General features: G+C 35.0%; 1 pseudogene; it reads right to left on the bottom strand.

Annotated features, from left to right (window-relative positions):
- The window catches only part of LOC138338143 (nucleoside diphosphate kinase 1-like), an 88,214-nt pseudogene that overhangs the window by 48,354 nt on the left and 14,498 nt on the right, over positions 1-25,362 (bottom strand).

Here is a 25,362-nt window from a genome sequence, read left to right on the forward strand (position 1 = left end):
ACTAGGCAGTTGATCAATTTTGCATTTTCACTTCGTGAACATCAGTTGGGATGTTACCAAAAATTTCACTTTCATTTCATTAAATTAAAACTTCAGTGTTTCTCAAATATTGATTATGATGTAGATTTAAATGACTAACTCCTTATTACACCTAATTGACTCTAAAGGAATATTGTTATTGTTCCCATCTTCTTCCCTCTGAGAAACTTCACTGTTCATCATGCCTTGAGATTTCAATTTCCCGAAGATATTCGATAAATTAGAGGGAGGAATTAAGTAAAGATGGGTTTCTTTCCTCCAAGCACCCTTTATAGGGCTGGTCCTGTAGTTTGAGATTCGCGATCGGTTGCTCACGTGCCATGATTGGCATTTCTGAACTAGTCGTTACTATCTGTTACTCGCCAGTGTGAATTGTAATATTAGGGAGTGTTTATTTTTTAAAGTTAAGTTAGTGAGAAATAATTTGGATTTTTAGTATTTTGGGCTTGGGGTTTTGGGTTAATTGTTTAGGGTAAGGGTTAAAATTAAGGTTTTGTATAGGGTTAGGATTTATGTTTTTTTCTTTAGATTTAAGGGTTCCAGTTAAAAACTTGAGCTGTAATACCTATGGTTTAGAGTTCAATGTTAGGTATTTAGTCTTGTGGTCTTTCGGTTAAGGGTTTAGGGTATAGGGTTTGGGTTAAGGATATGGTTGGGGTTATGGTTCATGTTAGTAAGGGTTAGGGTTTAGTATTTTTTTAGGTTTTATTTTTGGGTTAAGAATTTTTGATTTAAAATCTATAATTTAATGTTTTACTTTTGGGATTTGGTATTTTTATTTTGGGGTTTTAGATTAATGGTTTAGGGTTAGGAATAGTGTTAAGGTTAGGGTTAGGGTTTGGGTTAGAGATAGGGTTATAATTAGGTTTTTTTTTAATGTTTTTGGGTTTGTTGTTTAGGATTTGAGGTTTAAAATCAATGGTATAGTGTCTATTGACATGGTTTTTGTATTTTGAACTTAGCTGTTTCTTTTTGGACTTAGGGTGCAAGGTAAGGGTGTAGGAATTTTTTTAAAAAATGGTTCACGGTTTAGCATTTGAGTTTTAAAATCCATTGTTTAGTATATAATGTTTGGGTTTTTGTATTTTGATTTTTTTAGTTAAATAACCCTTGGAGGGGTAGGGGCTGGGAAACACCCTAGGCTTTATCATTAATAACAAAAACAAAATACAAGGAGGGGGCATAAACCTTACCTCATACCTAAGATGGTTCGGAGTCCACTTCCTAAAGGAACGAAACTCTATCCCTTACACAAAATATGAATTGAAATTCTAAGCATTTAAGGAGAGGACCCATCTAAATACAAAGTGTCTAGAACACATAAACTAAGGAGACTCTCCCTTTACAAGAAAGTCCATAAACTAAACTAACCTATCCAAAGTAGCTATAACTTAAATCATAGCTATGTTGAAAAGATATAAGAATAAAAAAGGAGGTTCCTTAATCCTTTTGGTCTTCCTCCTTCTTAAGCTAGGCATCTGCAACAGATCAAGGTGAAAGTATTAGTATGCTTCCTTAGGCATTTTTTGGCTATTTAGGTAAACCTGTGGAGTAGTTGTCTTGTGGCTATTTTTTGATAGTGCATCAGCCACACAACTAGCTTCTCCGAATACATATAAGCACTTGAAGTTCTGGGTTTGAGAAATTAGGTTTTGTAGGCTTCTCAACTGTATGATAATGCTCCATTGAGGGACAACCTTCTTTAAGATCCAATCCACAACCAATTGGGAGTCAAGCCTGCCTTGATTAGTGATTGCACTGCCATCAGTGTTCACTTTTATCCACTGATCTTTAGGTCTAATCCATGTCACCGTGTTCACCTTGACGTCATGCACACTTCTGTAACTCATTTTGAGTAAATCTATCAGTTTTTCCGGCCATTTAACTTGTGGGAAAGAAGTGCTAAGTATCTTGTAGTTGTCCTTGTATATGGCATACTTGACCCGGCTTATGTTGGTTGTTTTGCCTCAATATTTGGCTGCACATCTGTTCTTTCATATGTTCCAACAAATGAATATTAGGGTGGCTTGCATGAGAAATTTGTGGGCTGCATTTTTTTGCCTGGCAGTCCACCATTGTTGCAGCAGTACCTGCAGAGAAAAATGGTCTGGAAGCATTCCTGCAGTGGCTGCAAAACTACTCAAGACTTGGGCTTCAAGGTTCCCTGAGTTGAAGACGTGTTCAATGCAATTCTTTCCTGACCTGTCAAAATAGCAAACACAATTTGATGGCTCAATGCCAAAGTTAGTAAGCTTATAGTTTGTAGGGAATTTAGACCTAAGGGCTATCTATAATAAGAAGGAAGATTTAAATGCAATGTTCTAATGCAATAAAAGGGAGTTTAAGTTATTCTTAGCCCTTTTTTCCTAATATCTTCCAAAGCTTATGAGAAGTTAAAGCCTCCATGGGTGTTGAGTTTCCACACCGCATGATCTTGTAGGTTCAGGAGAGGGGAAATTTCTGTAGCTAGGATTTTCGATTCCTGACTGGTTGGTGCGTGCTCCAACAGTCTGCTCAAGCTCCATCTCCCTACCTCCCATAAATCACTATTCCACCCCAAGAAAAAAATCAGCCATAGGCATTTGGATTTGCTTAAGAATATTAGTTGGAGGAGTTACTCCAGAAAGTAGATGGATAGGAAGAGCTTGTAACACATGTTTTGTAAGTATTGCATTTTCCCGTAGCTAAGTTATTTGGTTTGCCACCCTTCAATCCTGCCAACAACTTTATTAACAAGGTTTGAAAAATAAAAATTCCTAGGCCTACAAACAAATAAGGGCAACCAAGGTAAGTAATAGGACCTTGCTTTGTTTAAAACATGTAAGTCTGTTTATTTTATCTCTAGTGCTACTCAAAGCATTATAGTGTAGCATAAAGTGACTTTTATCTCCATTGATGAGTTGTCCAGAAGTATTTTCATACTCCTTTAAGGTAGTAATTAGGATCTTCAAAGTTTTGCATCTCCCAGAGGTGAACAAAATAACATCATCAGCAAATCTCAAATGGTTCACCTGTGGCCCTCTCATTTCCATGATAAAACCATGGTAATCTGGATGATTATGAAGACTGTTAAGAGATCTTTCTAGTACCTCCGCACATAAAATAAATACAGCCGGAGAAAGGGGATCACCTTTCTTAAGACCTCTAGTGGAATAAAAAAAACCATATCTTACCATTGACTATGGTTTAGTACCAATAGTTAGCCATGATTCTCCACACCATATGAATAAACACCTCAGCAAATCCCATTTTCTGTAACACCAGAAAGATATATGACCAAGACACCTTGTCATAATCATTAGCAATGTCTAGGTTAATGAATACATTGCTTCCAATTTTAGGTTTGTTAATATGATGAATGATTTCCTGATCAAGCATAATGTTTTCTGAACTCAGACTTATGGGCTTTTACTCAGTCATCTTATTTGGATTATTAACCTTAGGGACAAACACAATACATGAATGGGAGAAGTACATAGGAATCATGTGACCACTGAAAAAGGCATGTACAACCCTTATTAGATCATTCTTGATGATGTGACAACACTTCTGAAAGAAATACTCATTCATACCATCTGGCTAAGCAGCAGAATTAGGATTCATATAAAAGACCACCTCTTTAAGTTCATCCATATTAGGCATATTGGTAAGCTGAGTATTTTGGTCTTGACTGATCATCCATGGAATACATTCCAAAGTATGCTCATTAATACAGTTTTCTTCACCACTAAATATTTCCTTGAAGTTGTCATAAGCTTGTTGAGCAATGTTGTCATCACCTTTTATCCAGTCTCCATTTTCATTGACAACTTTATGAATGAATAACTTTCTTCTTCATCCCCTTATCATAGAATGGAAGTACTTAGAGTTAGTATCACCATCCTTAAACCATTGAAGTTGTATTTTTTGTTTCAAAATATTGTCTTCCAACTTGAGAAACTTGATGTACTTAGCAATAATCTCATGGAGGATACTTTTATTTGAGTCGTTTTTTTTTACTGATGTAGTTTTCTTCAGCATTGTGCGCTTGTTCCTCATATATCCTAAAATTTTGGAAAACATCACCAAATTCCTTCTTAGACCAACCACTAAGACTGTTTGACAGTCTTTTCATTTTTTGGTGAAATCTCCACATACCATTGCCTTCTACTTTCTTTTCCAAAAAAGTTTTGACAGTTTCCATGCAATGAGGGTTGTCTACCCAAAAGTTGAGAAATCTGAAGTACTTTATGTAATAAGTAGTTGTAAAATTCATTTCCATAAGAAGGGGACAGTGATCAGATCCAGTAGAATACAAGAAAGTTAAAGTGGTTTCTGGCATCTTTTCTAACCAAGAATCATTTACCATTGCCCTTGGAAGTCTCATCCAGATTCTATGATTAATGCCCCTCTTGTTGGACCAAGTAAATTTCTTACCACTAAAAGTTATGTCCAAGATGCCACAAGCGTCAATGACAGTAATAAACCCTATACTTTTCCTCATGTTATAAGGCAACCCCCCATGTTTTTCATTGAAAGAAGTTATAATGTTCAAATCACCAACAGCACACCAAGGATTATAATTCAAGGTAGATTGTTGTATCATTTTATCCCAAAGAGGTCTTCTGAGGTGATCTATGCATTTAGCATAGACAAAGGTACTAGTTAATTGATATTGTGATTCATTTTGTTTCATGTTGCAAGTGATTTGTTGTTCATCTTCATTATGAATATTACAGTCAATATCACTACTCCAGAAAACCCAAATCTTACCGTAACAAATTACTAGTATCATTTGCCACGTTTCACTGCACTTTGAAGCTTTGAACATGAACACTATCTGAGAAAGGTTCCAAAATGCCAATAACAGATTGATGGTGGAGTTTCCTAAGCATCTGTAGTCTCTCCAACACCCCTTGAGTCTTGATCCCTCTCACATTCCATATGATTGTACTAATCATTAAGATGATTTAGAGCAAAAGACTCAACTGTTGGGTCTGCCAACAGTGACAATATTAGCATCTTGCTTCTTGAAATGAAATTTTTTATGATGGAGACCCCTTGGAGATAAAAATTAGTTTAGTGTTACCTGTTGGATCTATTCCTCTAAAGTCTGATCATTATGAGGACAAAAGGCCTTAATAAGGGCCTTACTAGTCTCATCATCCTCATCAACCTCTTCTAAGGATTGATTATCCCCATCTATTACATCCTCTGAATTATCAACATCATATTCATATAAAAGAGGCACTTTATTAAGCATACACTTTTGTTGTCTCTTATCAGGAGGATCTGTTGTAGGAGGATTCATGTAGTGATCTTGTAAGGGAAGAAATCTAATGCATGGTTATCATCAACCATGATAAATTTGTTACAAGATTCTTCCCTTCCATCTTGTTCGTGTTTATTGTCCCTATTTCGCTTCCTGTTCTTCCTCCTTTTTGCAGCATCTCTTTTTTTTAGTAGGCTTATTCTTACTCTTAGTTGTGCTGTAAGTAGCAACTGTATCAATTTTTTTCCCTTGATCTTTTTCATTCCTTTTTTCTGCTTCTTGTTACTCTTTATTTTTCTTCGTAGTTTGTTTGTTGGTGTCTCTGTTTTGCACCTGTTGCTGAAGTTGTTTTTGTTCCCCTTGTTGCTGTCTGTTCTTAGTAATATTAAAGGCTCTATGGTCTGTACTAAGGTAAAATTCCAACCCTCATGCATTACATTTGGCCAATTCTCCCCTTTGGTAGCCCTATCCTGCAAATTAGTAGCTCTCTCCTGACACCACCCATCCATACCTCCAGAAACTTCTTCAGTATAACTAGCATCAACATTAATAATATTGGAGGTTTTGGGATTAGGGAGAATTGAGTCAATACTTGAGGTCTTGTGTTTGTTGCTAGCAGTATCCTGCTTGATTTGTGAATTGTAAGTGTTTGGATTGTTCTTGGCGGTTTGGTCAATAGTATTCCCAATTTTATGGTTGATCCTTCTGATTTGCTGCTTTCCTGGTTCCATCCTTCCCTGTTGGATACACCTCCAGTTGTTCCTGCATTTCAAGATTTGAAAAAGTATTTTGAGTTGGAAGTTTGGATATACCTGTAGTTCCGTGTTCTTATTGATGGCTGCTACTGCTTCTTTTCATTGGGGGAGAGATAGGTCTCCAAACGGCTTTGGATTTGGCTTGTTCCCGACTTTTTTGGTGCCTTTTCTTTTGTGTTTGCGATTGTTCTTCCTGTATCTCTTCTTGCTGCCTTTGTTCATCTTGACTATGAGTATTTTTTCTTTGTTGTTGGCTTGTTATTTGTGTCCTTGGTTGATTTTTATCATCCTCTGTTCGATTTTGTCCCTTTTGGTTTTTGTTTGGTTGATATAATGACTTTTTTGTATCTTCATTTGCACTCCTTCCTATTCCTATCATTTTCCAGAACTCCCTTTTTCCTGCTATTTTTTTCCATTTCCAGCTGCTTTCTTTTCTTGATCTCCTCATCCCTTCTCTTAATTTTGCATTCTTCATCCTTGTGTCCTTGGTGTTTACAGTAGAACGGTAACTAGGAATCCCTTAACATTAAATTTTTGACCATCTTCCTTTGTATGGGTTTGGCTTTTTGAATCCTAGCCTATCATGAGAAGGTCTTTCCATAGTAAGAACAACATGGACCTTAACTCTAGTGGTACGGCCTCTAGTCCTTTGGGTGGTTAGTGAGTCCAAGAACAACACCTTCCTAGTGCTCTCCAAACTAGTTGACAAAAAAACTCTTTTGTAGCAATGCCAAGGAAGGCCTGGAATATACACCCATATAGGAACAATTGGAGTTTCCTCCTCAGGTGAAAAATCAGGGGTCCAAGCTTGAATTCTCATAGCTTGTCCTTCAATGTTCATTAGCTTTGTCCAAATAGTTTGATATTCATGTTTATTGTCCATGTCAATGTAAACATTCCTATAGTTGAAGTGTGTGATATTTACACCCTCAGTTAGTTAAGTTTGCAGAATGAAACTTTTTCTGACTTTCTCCATTCTAGGTATTGTTTTACTAAGCTTTCCCACAAGAGCATATTTCCAAATCTCGACCAATTTAATATAATAATCATCCTCATCAAGGAGTACAACAGGGAATCCTTGTCTAGTCGTATGAACAGACTCATTCAAAACAGTTGGAGTTTCATATTTAACCCGATTATACCTCATACTAGCATCAAAGGAGTGCACAACAGTGTAAGGTGTTTGTTCCGAGCTTTGATCATTTTTGATGTTGTTATTAGGTTATTAACCTTGTTGTTTGTTATTAGGCTGTCTAGTATCTACATGAACACCCTGATCACCCTTCGTGTTATTTCTTTCAGCATGTCTATTAGGTTTGTACCTTGAATAATTATTGGAGATTTTGGGAAAATTGGTTTGGTACTCTTCTTTTGCACAATTGATATGCTTCTATGAATTACCTCCTCCCTGCTTGTAGGTGTGCCTAGCTTGATCAGGTTGCTTCCCATTACTTCCTTGCCCCTGTTCTATGTTCTATTTGCCTCCTTAGATATTCCCTTTTTCTTTCACAGTTTGCGTCTCATGCTTGTCTAATTGGTTAGATTTTTTCTTTGCTTGTTCATATTTTTGATCCTTTACATTCCCATCCCATTCACCTTTGTAATCCTTTTTATGTACATTATGTATTTACCTGTATTAAAAGTAGGAGTTAGATATAATTGCTTACCTTTCATAGCAAAAGAGAAATTTGAAGTTTCACTTGTTTAGGTTGTTGTGTGAGTCCTCATGTTTTTCATACTGTTGGACTGCTGCTCAGTTGAATTCTCCCTCTTCTATTTTTTGTTTTCTTTACTCATTGTTGTTATTTAAATTTCTAAAGAAACAACAACATTGATGTCTTGTTTCGTACTTCGAACAACATCTGAGGTTTCCCCTTCACTTTCGTGTCCTTCATGTTTAGTGTTGGACATAGGATTAGTGGAGGGATTTGGATTGTTGTTGTTGATGATTTCTCTATTGTAATTTGTAGGAATATCTGTTAAGTATATTTTTTTGGCCTGAGAAGTAGACTCTTTTGACGAACATCATTTATTCCGGTGTGTGGAGCTATATGTCACTTGAGTTTTCCCCGACGATGATTCCACCGTCCATTTGCTTTGAAATTTTGCACATATGGACCTCATTGTTGGTGGAACAAACTCCAGTGGTCAAGTCCCAACAAACATAAATCAAAGTTAATTGAATTTGAGTACGCGACTTAGGAGGCGCACTTGGGATTTCGACAAATTTTGCCTCTCGATTATGACTAATTGGGACAATGGAATTTCCTAATTTTTTTATATGTGTTAGATCCTGATGTGTTAAATTCATTTCCATAAACCGTTCTTCTCGATTCCACCCAAAATTTATTGGGAAATATTTTGTCGATCTTCATTGAACTCCCCTTAAAAACTCGCAAGATTCATCGCATCTTTGACCTGCAAATTCGAGGCGTTCTTAGATTGATCATGGAGCGTGTTGTGCAGGGGTTAGGATCCTTGATCAATGCACCTTTTTTGGGTTTTATCCGACGACCATTTGACAGCTACCAGCGGCGCTGGGCAAGTATGGGTTTCCAGCCGTTGTGAGAGAGAGTGTCTGGTAAGAGAGAGAAATTGTAGAGAGAGAGAAAACTGGAAAATGAGGCGCGATGTATTTTGGGTTTAGGGTTTAGAGTTAGGGTTAGGTTTAAGTTTAGGGTTACGGTTACAGTTAGGGTTTTAGGTTGTTTTAGATTTCTGGGACTAGATTGAAAAATTTGAGGTTTAATATCAATGATTTAGTGCTAATTGTTTAAATTTTAGGTTAAGAATTTGATTTGTTATATCTATGAGTAAGTGTTAACCGTTACAGTTCGGGTATCTTTGGCTTCGAGTTTACGGTATAGATTTAAGGATAAATTTAGGTTTAGGGTTGGCATTAGGATTATGGATAGGGTGTAGGATTTTTGTTAGGTTTTATGGTTCAGGGTTTACCATTTTTAGTTTAAAATTGATGGTTTTGTATTAATATTTGGGTTTTGATATTTTTGGCTTAGGGTTTCGGGATAATGCTTTATAGTTAGGATTGAGGTTAAGGTTAGGGTTTTGGGTTTTTTAGAATTTTGGGATTAGGTTTTAGGATTTGAGGTTTAATATTAATCGTTTAGTTTTCATTGTTTGGATTTTGGTATTTTGGGCTTGGGATTCAGGATTTATGGTAGGGTTAGGGTTTAGGGTTTTTTTAGGTTTTAGGGTGTTCCTTTAAGGATTTCAGTTGTAAAATCTATGGTTTAGTGTTAAATGTTAGGATTTTTGTATTTTGTGCTTAGGATTTAGGGTTTAGTGTTTAGCATTAGGGTAAAGTATAGGGTTAGGGCTAGGGTTCGTGTTAGGTATATGGAAGGCATTAGGGTTTAGGCCTTTTTTAGATTTAAGGTTTTGGGGTTCAGGATTTCTGGTTTAAATATGTCGTTAAGTGCTTAATGTCCGGGTTTAGCTATTTTGGGCGTAATGTTATGGGTTAATGGTTTAGATCTAGGGTTAGGGTTAAGGTTAGTGTTAGGGTAGGTTTTATTTTTTTTTAAGGTTTTAAGGTTTGTGCTTTAGGGTTTGAGTTGTAAGATCTATGGTTTAGACTTTAATGTTTTGGTTTTTGTATTTTAGACTTAGGTTTTAGTGTTTAGGATATACAGTTAGGGTTAGGGTTATAATTAAGATAATTATGTAGGGTTTTTTTAGGTTTTTTGGCTCATAGTTTATCATTAGAGGCTTAAAATCTATGGTTTAGTATTTAATTATTGAGTTTTGGTATTTTGGGCTTAGGGTTTAGATTATAGGGTTTAGGGTTAGGGTTAGGGTTTTTTTTTTTGGTTTTAGGGATTAAGGTTTCGGATTTGAGACTTAATATCAATGGTTTAGTGTTTTATGTTTGTATTTGTTATTTCAGTTTTGGTTTTTAGAATTTGTGGTAGGTTTAGGGTTAAGGTTAGGGATTAGGTTGTTTTTAGGTTTTAGGGTTTGTGGTTAAGGATTATAGTTGTCATATCTATGGTTTCGTGTTAAACATAAGGGTTTTGGTTTTTTTGGATTTTAGTTTAGGCAATAGGGTTTAAGGTTAGGGTTAGGGCTAGAGTTAGGGTTAGGGTTCTTGTTTTATTAATTTTTTCTATTTTGGGTTTATGATTTGAGGTTTAATAATAATTGTTTAGTGTTTAATGTTTGGGTTTTGGTGTTTGGGTCTTAGAGTTTAGCATTTATTGTTGGATAAGAGTTAGGGTTAGGGTTTCAGTTGTTTTTAAGGTTTGAGGGTTTTTGGTTAAGGATTTGAGTTGTATCATCTATTGTTTAGTGTACAATGTTAGGGTTTTGATATTTTGGGATTTAGATTTAGGGTTTAGGGTTTAGGATTAATGTTAACATAAGATTAGGGTTATGGTTCATGTGAGAGATATTTTTTGGGTTATGGTTTAGGGTTTTTTTTGGTTTTAGGTTTTGGGGTTTATTATTTTGCCCTAAGATATATGATTTAGTGTTCAATGTTTGGGTTTTGGTTTTGCGGGCTTAATATTTTAGGTTAATGGTTTAGGGTAAGGGTTAGACTTAGTGTTTAGTTTTTTTTTAAGGTTTTAGAGTATTTGATTGCTTAAAATCTATGGTGTAGTGTTTAATAAATAAGTTTTGATATTTTTGACTTAGTTTCTTTTTGGAATTAGGGTTTATGGTTTAGGATATAGAGTTAGGGTTAGAGTTAGGATTAGGGTTAGGGTGTAGGATTTTTTAGGTTTATAGTTCACGGATTAACATTTGAGGTATAATCCATGGTTTAATATTTAATGTCTCCTATTTAGTATTTTGGGCTTAGTATTTACGAGTTTTATTGATTATAGTTAGGGTTAAGATTAAGGTTGGGGTTAGGGTTAGGTTTTTGTTTTTAGTTTTTGGGTTTAGGGATTAGAATTTGAGGTATAATACAAACAGTTTAATGTTCAATGTTTTTTTTTTAGTTTTGGGCTTGGGGTTAAGAATTTATGGTAGGGTTAGGGTTAGGGTTAGGTTTTAGATTGTTTTTAGCTTTTAGGGTTTGGGTTAAGGATTTTCGTAGTAATATCTATGATTTAGTGTTCAATGTTAGGGTTTTGGTACTTTGGGCTTTGGGTTTAGAGTTTTGCGTTTAGGGTTAGGGTTGGGGATATGGTTAGGGTAGTGTATAAAGTCAGGTTAGTGGGTTTTTTTGGTTTTAGGTTTTTGGGTTTAGGATTTTTGGTTTTAAAACTATGATTTAGGATTTAATTTTTGGGTATTGATATTTTGGGCTTCGGATTTTAGGTTAATCGTTTATGGTTAGGATTAGGATTAAGGTTAGGGTTAGGGTTTTGGTTAGGGTTAGGGTTAGGATTTATTCTTTTAGGTTTTAGGGTTTGTGGTTTATATTAATGTTTACAATGTACAATTAGTTGTAATGTCTTGGTTATTGTATTTTGGATTAATTTTTTTTAGGTTTTGTTATTTAAGGTTTAGCTTTTGAGGTTTAAAATCTATTGTTTACTGTTTAATATTTGGATTTTGGTATATTGGGCTTTGGTTTAAGGGTTTATGGTAGGGTTAGTGTTAGGGTTAATGTTAGGGTAAGGGTTAGGTTTTAGGTTTATTTTTATGTTTTAGAGTTAGGAGTTATTTGAGTGGTAATATGTATTGTTTAGTGTTTAATATTCAAGTAATACCTTAATTTGGTCATTTGGTTTTGGGTTAAGGTTAAGGATGAGGTTAGGTTTAGTCTTACGGAAATGGTAAGGGTTAGGGTTTAGGGTTTTTTTTAGTTTTTAGGTTTTAGGTTTTAAGATTTTTGGTTTAAAGTGTATGGTTTAGTGTTTAATATTTGGATTTTAGCATTTTGGGCTTGGGGTTTCGGGTTAATGGTTTAGGTTTAGGATTAGGGTTAAGGTTAGGGTTAGGGTTAGGATTTAAGCTATTCTTTAGGTTTTAGGGTTTTGGTTAAAATTTGAGTTGTAATGCCAATGGTTTATTGTTCAAAGTTAGGATTTTGGTCTTCTTTTTTGGGTTAAGGATTTAGGGTTTTGGGTTAGGGTTAGGGTACGTGTTAGTGATAGGGTAAGTGTTAGGGTTTAATAGTTTCTTTAGGTTTTGCTTTGGTGTTAATGATTTATTGTAGGGTTAGGGTAATGGTTAAGTTAAGAGTAGGCTAAGGGTTTAGGTTATTGTAAGGTTTTAGGGTTTGAGGTTACGAATTTGATTTGTTATATCTATGGTATAGTGTTTACCGTTAAAGTTTTGGTATTTTTGGCTTCGAGTTTAGGGTATAGGGTTAAGGATAAATTTAGGGTTAGGGTTGGGGATAGGATTAGGGTTAGGTTGTATTTTTAAAAAAAAAAATTATGGTTCAGGGTTTCGAATTTCATGTTTAAAATTGATTGTTTTGTATTAATATTTGGGTTTTTATATTTTTGGCTTAGGTTTTCGGGATAATGATTTGAAGTTAGAATTAGAGTTACGGTTAGGGTTAGGGTTTTGGTTTTTTAGGTTTTTGGGATTAGGTTTTAGGAATGGAGGTTTAATATCAATTGTTTATTGTTTAATGTTTGGATTTTGGTACTTTTGGGATTGGGGTTTAGGATTTATGGTAGGGTTAGGGTGTAGGTTGTTTTTAGATTTTAGGGTTTGGCTTTAAGGATTTGAGTTGCAATATCCATCGTTTAGTGTTAAATGTTAGGGTTTTTGTATTTTTTTATTTGAACGACCATTGGATGGGTCACGGGATGCGTAACACCTCCTGTACATATCATTAATAAAAACAAACAATTACAAGAAGGAGTGCATAAACCTTACCTTCTTTCCTATGGTGAGTATAAAGTTTACTTACCTACTAAGGTTAGTCAACTCAACCTCTTACATTGAGATGAAATCTATAGAAATACTAAGCCATTTTTCAGAAAACATAAATTAGGAGACACTCCCATTACACCTTTAAAAAGGCCTATTCAAATAACTATTTTAATTCTATAGTCTATGAATATGCTTAATATTCATTTCCTTGATATGAGAATCTGGTCACCTTTGCTGATCCTTGGCATCTTCATTTGCTTACTTTTCTGTTGCTTTCACGTTCCTTTGTTAAGGCTGTTGTTGTAGTAATGTATATATATATATATATATATGTATGTATGTATATCTGTATGATTCCCCTCCTTTGCTAAGCGTGCTATCTTTTACCTGTAAAAAAAATATACCATACAAGATAGATAATATCTATATCTATACAATACATAATATGTGTTATGGGTAAATAATGTGAAGCAGTCAAGGAGGTTGTTTAATATTCCTCATATTCCTACATCTGAAGGTTTGTACTCCCATTTTCTCTAGAATATAACTTCATTTTGTAGCTTGTGGTAATTGATTATAAGTATAACAATGTTGAATGACGTCTTGGTTATGACTATGTTTGGATAATATGTATGTTGTAATATTGGCCTCTCTTTAAATATGCACTCATGAAAATGAAATACACTTGTTAGTAAGCATTTGATGTTCTTGTACTAACCTTTCTATTCTCCAAGAAGGATTAAAGTATGTGGTTTAATGTTAAATGTTTATGTTTAGGTATTTTAGGTTTAATGTTATAAGTTAATTGTTTAGAGTAAGGGTTAGTGTTAAGGTTAGTGTAAGACTTAGGGTTAGTTTTTTTTTAGGTTTTAGCGTTTGTGCTTTAGGATTTAACGTTTATAATTTGTGGTTTAGTTTTTAATGTTTGAGTTTTTATATTTTAGTTCTAGGGTTTTGGGGTTAAGGTATATGGTTAGGGTTAGAGTTTGAATTAAGGTTAGACGTAGGGTTTTCTAGGTTTTATGGCTTATATTTTATGATTTGAGGTTTAACATCTATGGTTTACTATGTAATGTTTTGGTTTTGGTATTTTGGACTTTTTTTTGGTTGAATTACCCTTGGAGGGGAAGGGGATGAGCAACACCCCCAAGCCTCATTATTAATAACAAAAAACAAAATACAAGGAGGGGGACATAAACCTAACCTCCAACGTAAGATGGTTTACAGTCAACTTCCAAAATGGAAGTCAACTCCTCGCCTTAAACAAAAGATGAAACAAAAATACTAAGCACCTATGGAGAGAACAACTCTCAATTCAATGATCTAGGAAGCATAAACTAGGGAGACTCTCCCTTTACAAGAAATCATATAAACTAAACAAACCTATTCAAAGTAGTTATAATTTTAATTATAGCTAAGTTGAAAAGATATACAACCTCAAGGAATATAAAAAATTCTCTTTTGTCTTCCTTCTTCTAATGTTAGGCATCTCTAATAAGTCGAGTTGATAGTAGGACTTTGCTTCATTCGGTAGTTGGTGGCTATTGAAATATACCTGAGGAGTTGAAATGTTGTGACTATGTTTTGACAATGCATCCACTACGTAATTTGTTTCTCTGAATACATGAATGCATTTCAAGTTGTGTACTTGATTGATAAGACGTTGTAGCCTTCCAAGTTGAGTGATGATTCTCCATTGAGGGACTGTCTTCTTTAGGACCCATTGCAGTACTAGATGAGAATCAAGTTCAAAAATTATGATCCTTATATCCAAGCCTAAGTTCCCAAGTTAAACAAAAGATTACTCCCTCTATTTCAGCTTTGTTGTTTGTTCCTTCTCCAAGTGGTGTTTCAAAAGCCATTACCCCTTTGCCTTATTTGTCTCTCAAGATTCCACTAGCCCCCAGCCGGCTAAGGTTTGTCAGTGCACTGCCATCACTGTTCACTTTGAGCCAATGGTCTGTAGGTTTAAGCCACTTCACCATGCTCACTTTGATGTCATGCACACACTTTTCACTCCTTTGCATTAACTCGTTCCACTTGGCCGGCCAGTTAACTTGAGGAAATGCAGTGTTCAACATCTTGTAGTTGTCCTTGTAGATTGCATATTTAACTCTACTGATGTTTTTTTCTTAACCTCCATACTTGCAGGCAGACCTATTCTTCCACAGATTCCAGCAGATGAATATTGGCATTGCTTGTAGCAGCAGTTTGTGGGATGCATTTCTAGGCTTGGCTCTCCACCATTGTTGTAGCAGCTACTGCAGTGAAGAGTGGTCTGGATGTAGGCCTACACTACCTAGAAAAAAACTCCATACCTTGGCTGCAAATTGCCCTAAATTATATGTATGTTGTATGTTTTTTATACCTACTTTATCAAGACAACAAAAACACTGTGATGGCTCAATTCCAATGTTAGTAAATCTTTTATTTGTGGGGAGTTTACTCCTTAGGGTACTACATTAAAGAAAAGAAAATTTAAGGGTAACGTTTTTATGCCATAGCATCAAGTTAAATTGATTCTTGTCTCTTTTGTTTCTGATATCCTGCCATACTGAAGAATAACAAAAACTGCCCTTGATATTGAGCTTCCACACTTGTTGATCAGGTAGCTGCTGCTGTGCGAAGATCTATGCTGCTAGGATGTTAGAGAAATGGCAGGCATGAGCATGCAGTAACAGTTTGCTCAAACTTCACTTCCCCACTTCCCAATAATAAACCATAGTATTATCATATATGTTGCTATTGGTGGTAAACTGATCCAGTAGTCCACTGCCCAGCAAGTTATCCCACCAAAATGAACAATTCCCAGCTTGAACCTTCCATAGGATGTGTTGCTCAACATTTTTTTTTGTTAATAAGCATTTGTTTCCAGGTTAGTGAATCTTCGTTATCCTTTTTTTGCTTACTGGGTTTGATACTGCGGAAGATCACAAAATGCAACACAACAAGGGGGTCGTTAGAACGTAGCTTGTGCGAAGAAAGAAGCTAATCAATCAGAATTGAGAAAGGGAGGAGAGGCGAAAGAGATATTTTCGAGCCTGCAAGCAGCAAGCAACAATGGCTCTTTGGCAATATTTTTCTCTATAAAATTCTCCACACAATGTTTGTATTGTTCTGAAGATCCACCACTATTTGAATTTAAAGGATTTGCAGGTATCTTGAAAGTTTCTCATTCCCCTCCCCCAACTTCCTAAGAAGGGTAACTTAGTTTTTTCAATGAAGCCCAGCGATACTTGTTTCTATCATTTTTCCATCCCCAGAAAAACCCAGCTATAAGCCCTTGGATTTGCAGGAGTATTATAGTTAGAGGTGTTACTGCAGATAGAAGATGGATAGGAAGCGACAGAAGGACATGTTTGATAAGAATTGCCTTGCCTCCATTGTTAAATTTTTTGGTTTACCAACCTGTAATCCTGCAGACAACCTTGTTAAGAAAATCATAGAAATACATATTGCTATGCCTACCAACAAATAAAGGGAAACTTAGGTAATTAATAGGGTCTTTCTTTTGTTTGAAACCTGTCAGCCTCTTTATTCTATCTAGTGTTATTGAAAGCATTACAGTGTATCATAAAATGGACTTTGTCTCCATTGATGAGTTGCCCAGAAGTATCTTCATACTACTTTAAAGTTTCCATTAGGAATTTTAGAGTCTTGCATTCCAGATGTGAATAAAATTATGTCATCAACAAAACTCAGATGATTCACCTTTTCAACCAAGAATTATTTACCAATGAGTAAAGCGCAATTATCAAATCCAATAGATGACACGTGAGTTATAGTGGTTTGAGGCATCTTTTCAACCAAGAATTGTTTACCATAGCATAGACAAAGGTACTAGTAAATTAATATTGTTATTCTTTGTGTTTCATGTTACAAGTGATTTGTTGTTCATCTTCATCAAGAATAACACAGTCAATATCATTGCTCCAAAAAACCCAAATTTAGCATTACAATTACTTGTAGAGTTACCCATGTTTAAGTGGACCTTAAAACATTGAACATGGACACTATCAGAGAAAGGTTCAAAAATAGTCATAACAGATAATTGGTGAAGCTTTCTGAGCATTTTAAGTCTCTCCAACACACCTTGAGTGTTGATCCCTCTCAAATTCCATACAATTGTACTAAATATTTTGAAGATCTAGAGGAAAAGAACCTAGTATTAGGTATTCCGGCTGTGACAGTATTGACATATGGCTTTTTGAAGTGAAATTTGTCTTGATGGAAACCCCTTGGAGATAAACATTGATTTTATGCTACCTGTTAGATCTCTTCCAATAAGGTCTGATCATCATGAGCACTAAAAGATGTATTAAGGGCCTTACTAGTCTTATCATCCTAATCAACCTCTTTTAAGGAGTAATTATCCCCATCTATTTCATCCTCAGAATTATCCACAACATATTCAATAAAATTAGGCATTGTGTTCATCCTACATACTTACTAGTTGGTTTAGAAAGAGGAGGAGTCATATGTTGAGACTGAAGATTATCATCAACCATAAAAACTTTGTTGCATGATTACTCCCTATTTTCCTGTCCTTGATCACTGTCATTTGTCTGAAGCTTATTCTGTTTCTTTTAGCAGCATCCCTTTTCTATTTGCTGGACTTGTTATTGCTCTGGAGAGTTATTTCCGAAGAACAGGAAGCAGCATGTTTAACTTTATCTTTGTTTTTTTGAATTTCAGAGTCTCTAAAGTCAGACCTAAGGTCAACCAACCCCACATGCAGAACATGAGGCAAACTCCCCACCTTTGGTAACCCCCTCCTACTGGTTAGAGGTTTTATCCTGACAACCACATCCATGCCTCCAACAACTTCTTAAGTAAAACCATCAAAAATATTAATAAAATTGGGGGGACTTGGGATGTGGGAGCATTGAGTCAATACCTATGCTTTTATTTTTATTGGTTGTATAAGCTTTTTGATTTTGTAAATTAAGAGTAGCGAGATTGTTCCTTACAGATGGGTTCATAGCATTTCATTTTTTTTGTTTGTCTGCCTGATCAGCAACTTGCCTGGTTTTGCCTTCTCTTGTTTGGTTTTACACTTGTTTTTCCTACATTTCAAGGTTAGAAAAAAATACTTTGAGTCTAAAATTTAGTTAAACCTGTTGTATCCAGCTCTTGTTTGTGGCTGTTACTGCTTCTTTGCTTTTGAGGTGAGACAGGTCTTCAAACTGCCTTGTAGGGTGTTTGATCTTGATTTTTTTGTTTCCTTTTTTTTCTGTATATGCCACTATTCCCTCTAAATTTCTTCTTGGGCTATTGGTGTTTTGAAATAGGAATATTTCTTCTTTGTTGGTTTTTTACCTGTTGATTCTTCGAGTTACTGTGTATAGTAGCCTGTTTAAGCTCTTCCTTATGACTTGTGTTTTGTTGATTCTGAGTTCTTGAATTGAACTCGGAGTTACCTTTGTCCTGTCTTTTAGTGTTTTAATGGACCCCTGTTCTTAATCCTCCTTGGATTTTCTTCCATTTTCCCATTCCTTTGTTTCCCTGATTTTTTCTTCCCTCCTTTTAGTTGTGCACTCATTTTCCATATGCCCCTAATGCTTGCAGTACATGCAGTAGTTTGGGATGCCCTCATATTCAATGTTAAACCATCTTCCTTTATTGGGATTAGCATTTTTGAAACCCAATCAAACATGGGAAGATATAGTATTGGTAAGATTTAATTGAACTTTGACTCTAAGAGTTCTGCCCCTAGTTCTTTGAGAGGAAGGTGAGTATAAGAATAACACAATCCCAATTGAACCAAAAATAGTTGGTAGCAACACTTTGTTAAGCAATGCAAAATTAAACGAGTGATAGCCACCCAAATTGGGACAATCGGAGTATCCTCTTCAAGGGTGAAGTATGGAGTCCATATTTGTATCCTCATAACATGGCCTTCAATGTTCATCCTAAGCTTAGTCCAAACAGTTTTGTAATAAAACTTGTCTACAAGGTCGATACAAACATGCCGAGCATTAAAGTGTGTGATCTTCACACTCCCTGTGAGCTGAGTTTGGAGAATGAATCTTTTCGTAACTAACTCCATTTTAGGCATTGAATTAGTGAATTTTCCCACAAGTGTGTACTTACACACCTAAGACAACTTCACATGATAATCATCCTCATCAAGAAGCACAATCAGAAATCATTGCCGAGTTGTATGTATAGGATCATTCAAAACCATAGGGATTTCATTCTTAGCTTGATTATATATTAATCTAGCAGCAAATGATTGCACAACAGTATAAGAAACCGACTTAGAGTTTTTATCTAGCTTAGAATTATTGCTAGAATTTTGATCTTGAAGCTTATTATTTCTAGTAGTGCCTTGACCATCATTATTGCCTTGATTAATAATTTTGTAAGTCTGAAAATTAGGCTAGTGAAGTTTTTTTTGCCTTCCTTCTCCTCCTTGAACCTGTTCAGTAGCCTGCTTATCTGTTTTGACATTGTGTTGACCTTTCTTCCCATTTTGCATTTTGATGCCTTATTGCTCAACTTGTTGACTTGACTGTTGTTTGTGTTGTAGTGTTCCTTTGCCCGGTTCCTTACCTTTGTTATTCATTCTTATTGTATCATGTGAATAACCTGCTACAAGATTAAGAGTTAGATGTGATGAGCTACGTGCAATACCAAAGGATAAACATGAAGGTTGTGTGTCATTTAATGATGTTGTTGTGTGTGGCCTCCTAGTATTAATATCACTAGACTATTGCGCCATAAACTTCATTCCATCTTGGAAGTTTCTCCCTTCCCCCATTATTATTGCCCCGTTTGGTTGAGAATCGACAAGAGGGAATCCTTGTTCATCATTACAATCTAAAACCGAGTGTTCTTCATTACTATCATGTTTATCCTTTAGAGGTTTGACTGTAGAATCATTGGCAGCTGTAGAAGTATTGTTGATGTTGATTCCTCCTTTGAGATGATCAGAGAGTCCTGTTAGACGAGTGTCATTATCCAGAGAAACAGTGTTGTTCGACAAGCTTCTATGGATTCCTACATTTTGGCTTCTATTTTTGCTAGAGTTATCTTTGCTGGCGATTCCACCATCCACATTGCCTGAAAATCCAGTAAGATGGGCGCCATAACAGGGGGGAAAATCCAATGATAGAATCCTTAGGAAGTTGGCTTTAAGGAAATCGAATTTGAGTGCGCGATGCACTCGCAGAATCTTCAAGATTCGCCTCTCGATTTTTACTTATTACAATAGTAGAATTAGCTGATTTTTTATATATGGTAGATCTTGATGCGCAGTATATATTGACATCATCTGTTATTCTAGATTCCCCCCAGAAAATCTTTTGGAATTATTTTCTCGTTCCCTATCGAACTCCTCTTCTAACGCAGCGTTCATCCCAATTTTGAACTACGATTTCGAAGAGTTTGGTGGTTTTCTTAGAACGTATTACCCTGGAATTTTTATCCCTTGTCAAGGTGTTCTAAATGGCTTTTGTCCGATGGTGGTTGATCGGCCATCGACGGTGCACGCGCCTGCGCAGCGGCGCGTGTGTGTGACTGTTTGCTAACCGTTATAGACAGAGGAAAGAGTGTTTGTTAGATAGATAATATTTCTAGTCGGGTGGTATGGTATGGTTATTTGGGATTAGGTTTTCAAGTTTAGAGTTTAGGGTTAGGGTTAGGGTTAAGATTAGGGTTAGGCTTAGGCTTATGGGTTTTCTTAGGTTTTTAGGTTTAGGGTTTAGGATTTGAGGTTTAATATCAATGGTTTAGTGTTTAATGTTTGGATCATTGTATTTTAATCTTGGGGTTTAGAATTTGAGTAATCATATGTATGGTTTACTTTTAATGTTAGGGTATTAGTATTTCCGGGTTTAAGTTTAAGGTAAAGGATTTAGGGTCAGAGTTAAGGATAGGGTTAGGGATAGGATTCGTGTTAGGGTTAGGGTTTAGATTTTTTTTTATTGTGGTTTAGGATTTTTTGTTTAAAATCTATGGTTTTGTGTTTAATGTTTTCTATTTTGGGCTTGGTCTTTTGGTTTATGCATTAGGATTACAGTTAGGGTCAAGGTTAGGGTTTACATGTTTTTAGATTTAAGTGTTTGTGGTTTTGGATTTGAGATTTAATATATAATGTTAGGGTTAGTCTTAGGGTTATGATTAGAGCTAGGATGAAGTTTTTTAAGGTTTTATGGTTTAGGGTTTAGGATTTGAGATTTAAAATATATGGTTTAGTAATTAATGTTTGGATTTTGATATTTTTGGCATAGGTTTTTGGATTTATGCCTTAGAGTTAGTGTTAGAGTAGAGGTTAGTGCTATAGTTCAGTATAGGTTTAGTTTTTTTTTTATAAAAAAGTCTCAAATACCAAACTTGTGGATTCAAATGACATACAAGAGTGAAGGCTTGTACTCATAAAACTCTTCTATTCAAAGATCCAAGAGTGAAGGCTTCATTGCCACTCTGCAAGTCCTTTAGGGAACCAAAGAGCAATCTCTTTCTTAGCACTCTCACCAACATCACTTCCTTGAATGACATTCTTGCCAATGTAGATAGCAAAATAACCACAGATAGCTCCAGCAGCAGACTCCAAGGGGTTGGTTGCTCCAATAATCTTCCTGCCAAGGGAAACTACACCCTTACCCTCCCAGACCATAGCAACAACAGGTCCAGAAACAATATACTCAACAATCCCATTAAAGAATGGCGTAGAAGACAAGTTTGCGTCATACTTCTCAGCAAAGGCACGGTCTAGAATAATGAGCTTTAATCATTTCAAAGAGAATCCATTCTTCTCAATTCTACTAATAATCTCACCAACAAGGCCACGTTGGACACCGTCAGGCTTGATCATGATGAAAGTCTGCTCCATTTTTGCTTCTTTGATCTTTTATCAAGTATGGTCTATGTATTTTGCACTTGGAGTTCAGGATTTATGGTAGGTTAGGGTTTACGTTGTTTTATAGGTTTTAGCGTTTGGGGTTTAGTATTTTAGTTGGAATAGCTATGGTTTACGATTCAATTTTAGGGTATTATTATTTTGGCCTTTGGGTTTAGGGTTTAAGGTTTATGGTTTGTGTAAAAAATAAGGTTAGGGTTAGGGTTCGTGGTAAGTATTGGTTAAGGGTTAGGGTTTAGTGTTTTTTTAGGTTTTTGGTTTTGGGTTTAGAATTTTTTGTTTAAAATCTTTGTTCTAATGTTTAATGTTGAGTTTAGGTTTTTTGGGCTTAATGTTTTGGGTTAATGGTTTAGGGTTTGATTTTGGATTAGGTTTAGGGTTTTGTTAAGGTTACGGTTAAGGTTTAGTATTTTTATGTTTTAGGGATTGTTGTTTAGCATTTGAGGTTTAAAATCTATGGTTCAATATTTAATGTCTAGGTTTTTATATTTTTGACAATGGTTTTTTTGGACTTAGGGTTTAGGTTTAGGGTGTAGGTTCTTTTTAGGTTTTACAATTCAAGGTTTAGCATTTAACGTTTAAAATGTATTGTTTAGTTTTTAATATTTGGGTTTTAGTATTTTGGGCTATTGGTTTAGTGTTTATGGTAGGTTTAGTGTAAAGTTTAATGTTAGGGTTAGGGTTATGTTTTAGGTTGTTTTTTAAGATTTAGGGTTTGGGTTATTTGATTTGTAATGTCTACTGTTTAGTCTTTAATGTTAGGGTTTAAGTATTTTTTGCATTAGGTTTAGGGTTAAGGATAAGTTTTTTGTTAGGGTTAGGGTTTAGGTTTTGGGTTTTAGGATTTTTTTATATAAAATTTATGGTTTAGTGATTAACATTGGGTTCTTGTATTGTGGGCTTCGGGTTTTATTTTAATGGTTATGTTAAGGGTAAATGTTAATGTTAAGGCTAGGGTTTATTTCTTCTTTTCTTGAGATTTTAGGGTTTCTGTTATGGATTTGAGTTCTAATATCTATAGTTTAGTATTCAATGTTATGGTTTTAGTATTTTGCACTTTAGGGTTTAGGTTTAGGGTTTTTATTAGGTTTAGGTTTAGGGTTTCTTAGGTTCTATGTTTTTGGATTAAGTATTTTTTGTTTAAAATTAATGGTTTATTGTTTAATGTTTGGGTTTAGGTTTTATGGGTTTAATGTTTCAAGTTTATCGTTTAGGGTTAGCGTTAGGGTTATGGTTTAGGTTAGGTTTAAGGTTAGGGTTACATGTTAGTTTACCTTTTTTAGGTTTTAAGATTTGTTGTTTTGGATTGGAGTCTTAAAATCTAGGGTTTAGTGTTTAATGTTTGGGTATTCATTTTTTGTACTTAGTGTTTTTTATTTTGGACTTAGGTTATAGGGTTTAGGTTATAATGTTAGGGTTAAGGTTTAGGATTATTCTTAGGGTGTAGGTTTTCTTTTAGGTTTATGATTCAGGGTTTAGCATTTGAGGTTTAAAATTTATGGTTTAGTATTGGGATTTGGTATTTTGGGCTTAGGATTTTTCTTTTATGATTTAGAGTTAGGTTAGTGTTAGCGATAGGATATTTATAAGGTTTTTGGGCTTAGGGTTTAGGTTTTTTGGGTTTGGGGTTTAGGAATTATGGTAGGGTTAGGGTTTGGGTCATTTTTTTAGGTTTTAGATTTTGTTTAAGGATATGAGTTGTAATATTCATGGTTTAGTATTCAATGATAAGGTGTTGGTATTTTGGGATTTGGGTTTAGAGTTTAGTGTTTAAGATTAGGGTTAAGGAATGGGTTAAGGTTAAGGTTAAGGCTTTGTGTTTTTTATGTTCATGGTTCTGGGGTTTTTTGATTTTAGGTTTAAAATTTATGGTTTAGTTTTAACTATTTGGGTTTTGTTACATTGGGTTTGGGGTTTTGGGTTTTGGGTTAGTGGTTTATGGTTAGGGTTAGGGTTAAGGTTAGGTTTGGGTTTGGGTTTGGGTGTAGGTTTTTTATGGTTTTTTGTTTGTGTTTTAGGATTTGAGGATTAAAATGTATAGTTTACTGTTTACAAGTAGTGTTTTTGTATTTTGGACTAAAATTTTTTTTATATTTTATGATTGAAGGTTTAACATTTGGGGTTTAAAATCTATTGTTTAGTATTTAATATTTGGGTTTTTGTATTTTGTGCTTTGAGTTTAGGGTGTATGGTAGGGTTAGTGTTCGGGGTAATGATAGGGTTACGGTTAGGTTTTGGGTTGTTTTTTATGTGTTAGGGTTTGTGGTTATTTGAATTGTAATATCTATTTTTAGTGTTTAATTTTAGGGTTTTGGTATTTTGGACTTTGTGTTTTGGGTTAAGGTTGAGGATAGGGCTAGAGTTAGGGTAATGGTTTAGTTTTATTTAGGTATTAGGTTTTGGTGTTTAGGATTTTTTGTTTATAATCTATCGTTTAGTGTTTAATATTTGGGTTTTGTTATTTTGGGGCTTTTTGTTTTTGTTTTTTTAATCTTAATACCCTTAGAAGGGGAGGGGCTAAGCATCATCAACAGGCCTTACCATTTCACAAAAAAACCAAAATTACAAAAAGGGGGACATAAACCTTACCTCTATTCCTATGGTGGCTTTGATTCAATTTCCTAAAGAAATGTAATCCTCACCATACAATAAGATGAATCCAAAGAATCTATATACCTCGAAGAGAGGACTCCTCTCAATACATAGAATCTAGGAAACATAAATTAGAAAGACTCTCCCTTTACATCCCAAAAAATTAAACAATCTAGCTTAAACTATTCAAAGAAGCTATATTTGGACATATAGCTTAGTTGAAAAGTTAGTAAAATGTTTAAGGATGTTCTTTGATCTTTTTTGTTTTCTTCCTTCTAAGCTTGGAATCTCCATTAAGTCCGACTGAAAATAGGTCTTTGCCTCGTTAGGCAGCTCTTGAAGAGTATAGTAGATTTTCGTACAAGCAAATTTGTGTTTATGTTTGGACAGTGCATCAACCACCCAGTTAGCTTCCCTGTAAACATGAGTACATTTTAATTCATGAATTTTAGCTATGAGACCCGTCAATCTATCTAGTTGATTTCAAATTATCCACTGGGGATTAGTTTTTTGGAGTATCCAGTTGACTGCTAGCATGGAATCCTTTTCGAATATGATGTTCCTGTATCTTAGTTCAAAACTCCAAGATATACAAAAAATAGCTGCTCCTAATTCTGTTTGATTGTTGGTACCACTTCCAAGGGGTGAGGTAAAAGTTAATTTGACATTCCCTTTATGATATCTTAGTATACATCCCGCCCCTATCTTGCATGGATTATCAATTGCACTTCCATCTGTATTAACTTTGATTCATTGATCAGGTGGTCTTGTCAAGTCTATATTCAGCACCTTTGTCACATGGATACATTTTTTAGCTAGTTGGATTATTCCACACCACATAGGGACCCAAAATACCCGAGGAAAAACAAATTTTATAACTTTATAATTATAACTTTAAATTGCATACTTGACCGTGGTGCCGTTAGAGGTTTTGCCTCCATATTTACAAGCACATCTATGTTGCTATAGATTCAAACATATTAGTATTGGGGAGTCTTGGAAGATGACTTTATGAGCTTCATTGCTCCATTTGAAACCATTCTCACCACACACCTTGCAAG

This window comes from Solanum lycopersicum, chromosome 9 (genome assembly GCF_036512215.1).
Source record: "Solanum lycopersicum chromosome 9, SLM_r2.1".
NCBI classification, from domain to species: domain Eukaryota; kingdom Viridiplantae; phylum Streptophyta; class Magnoliopsida; order Solanales; family Solanaceae; genus Solanum; species Solanum lycopersicum.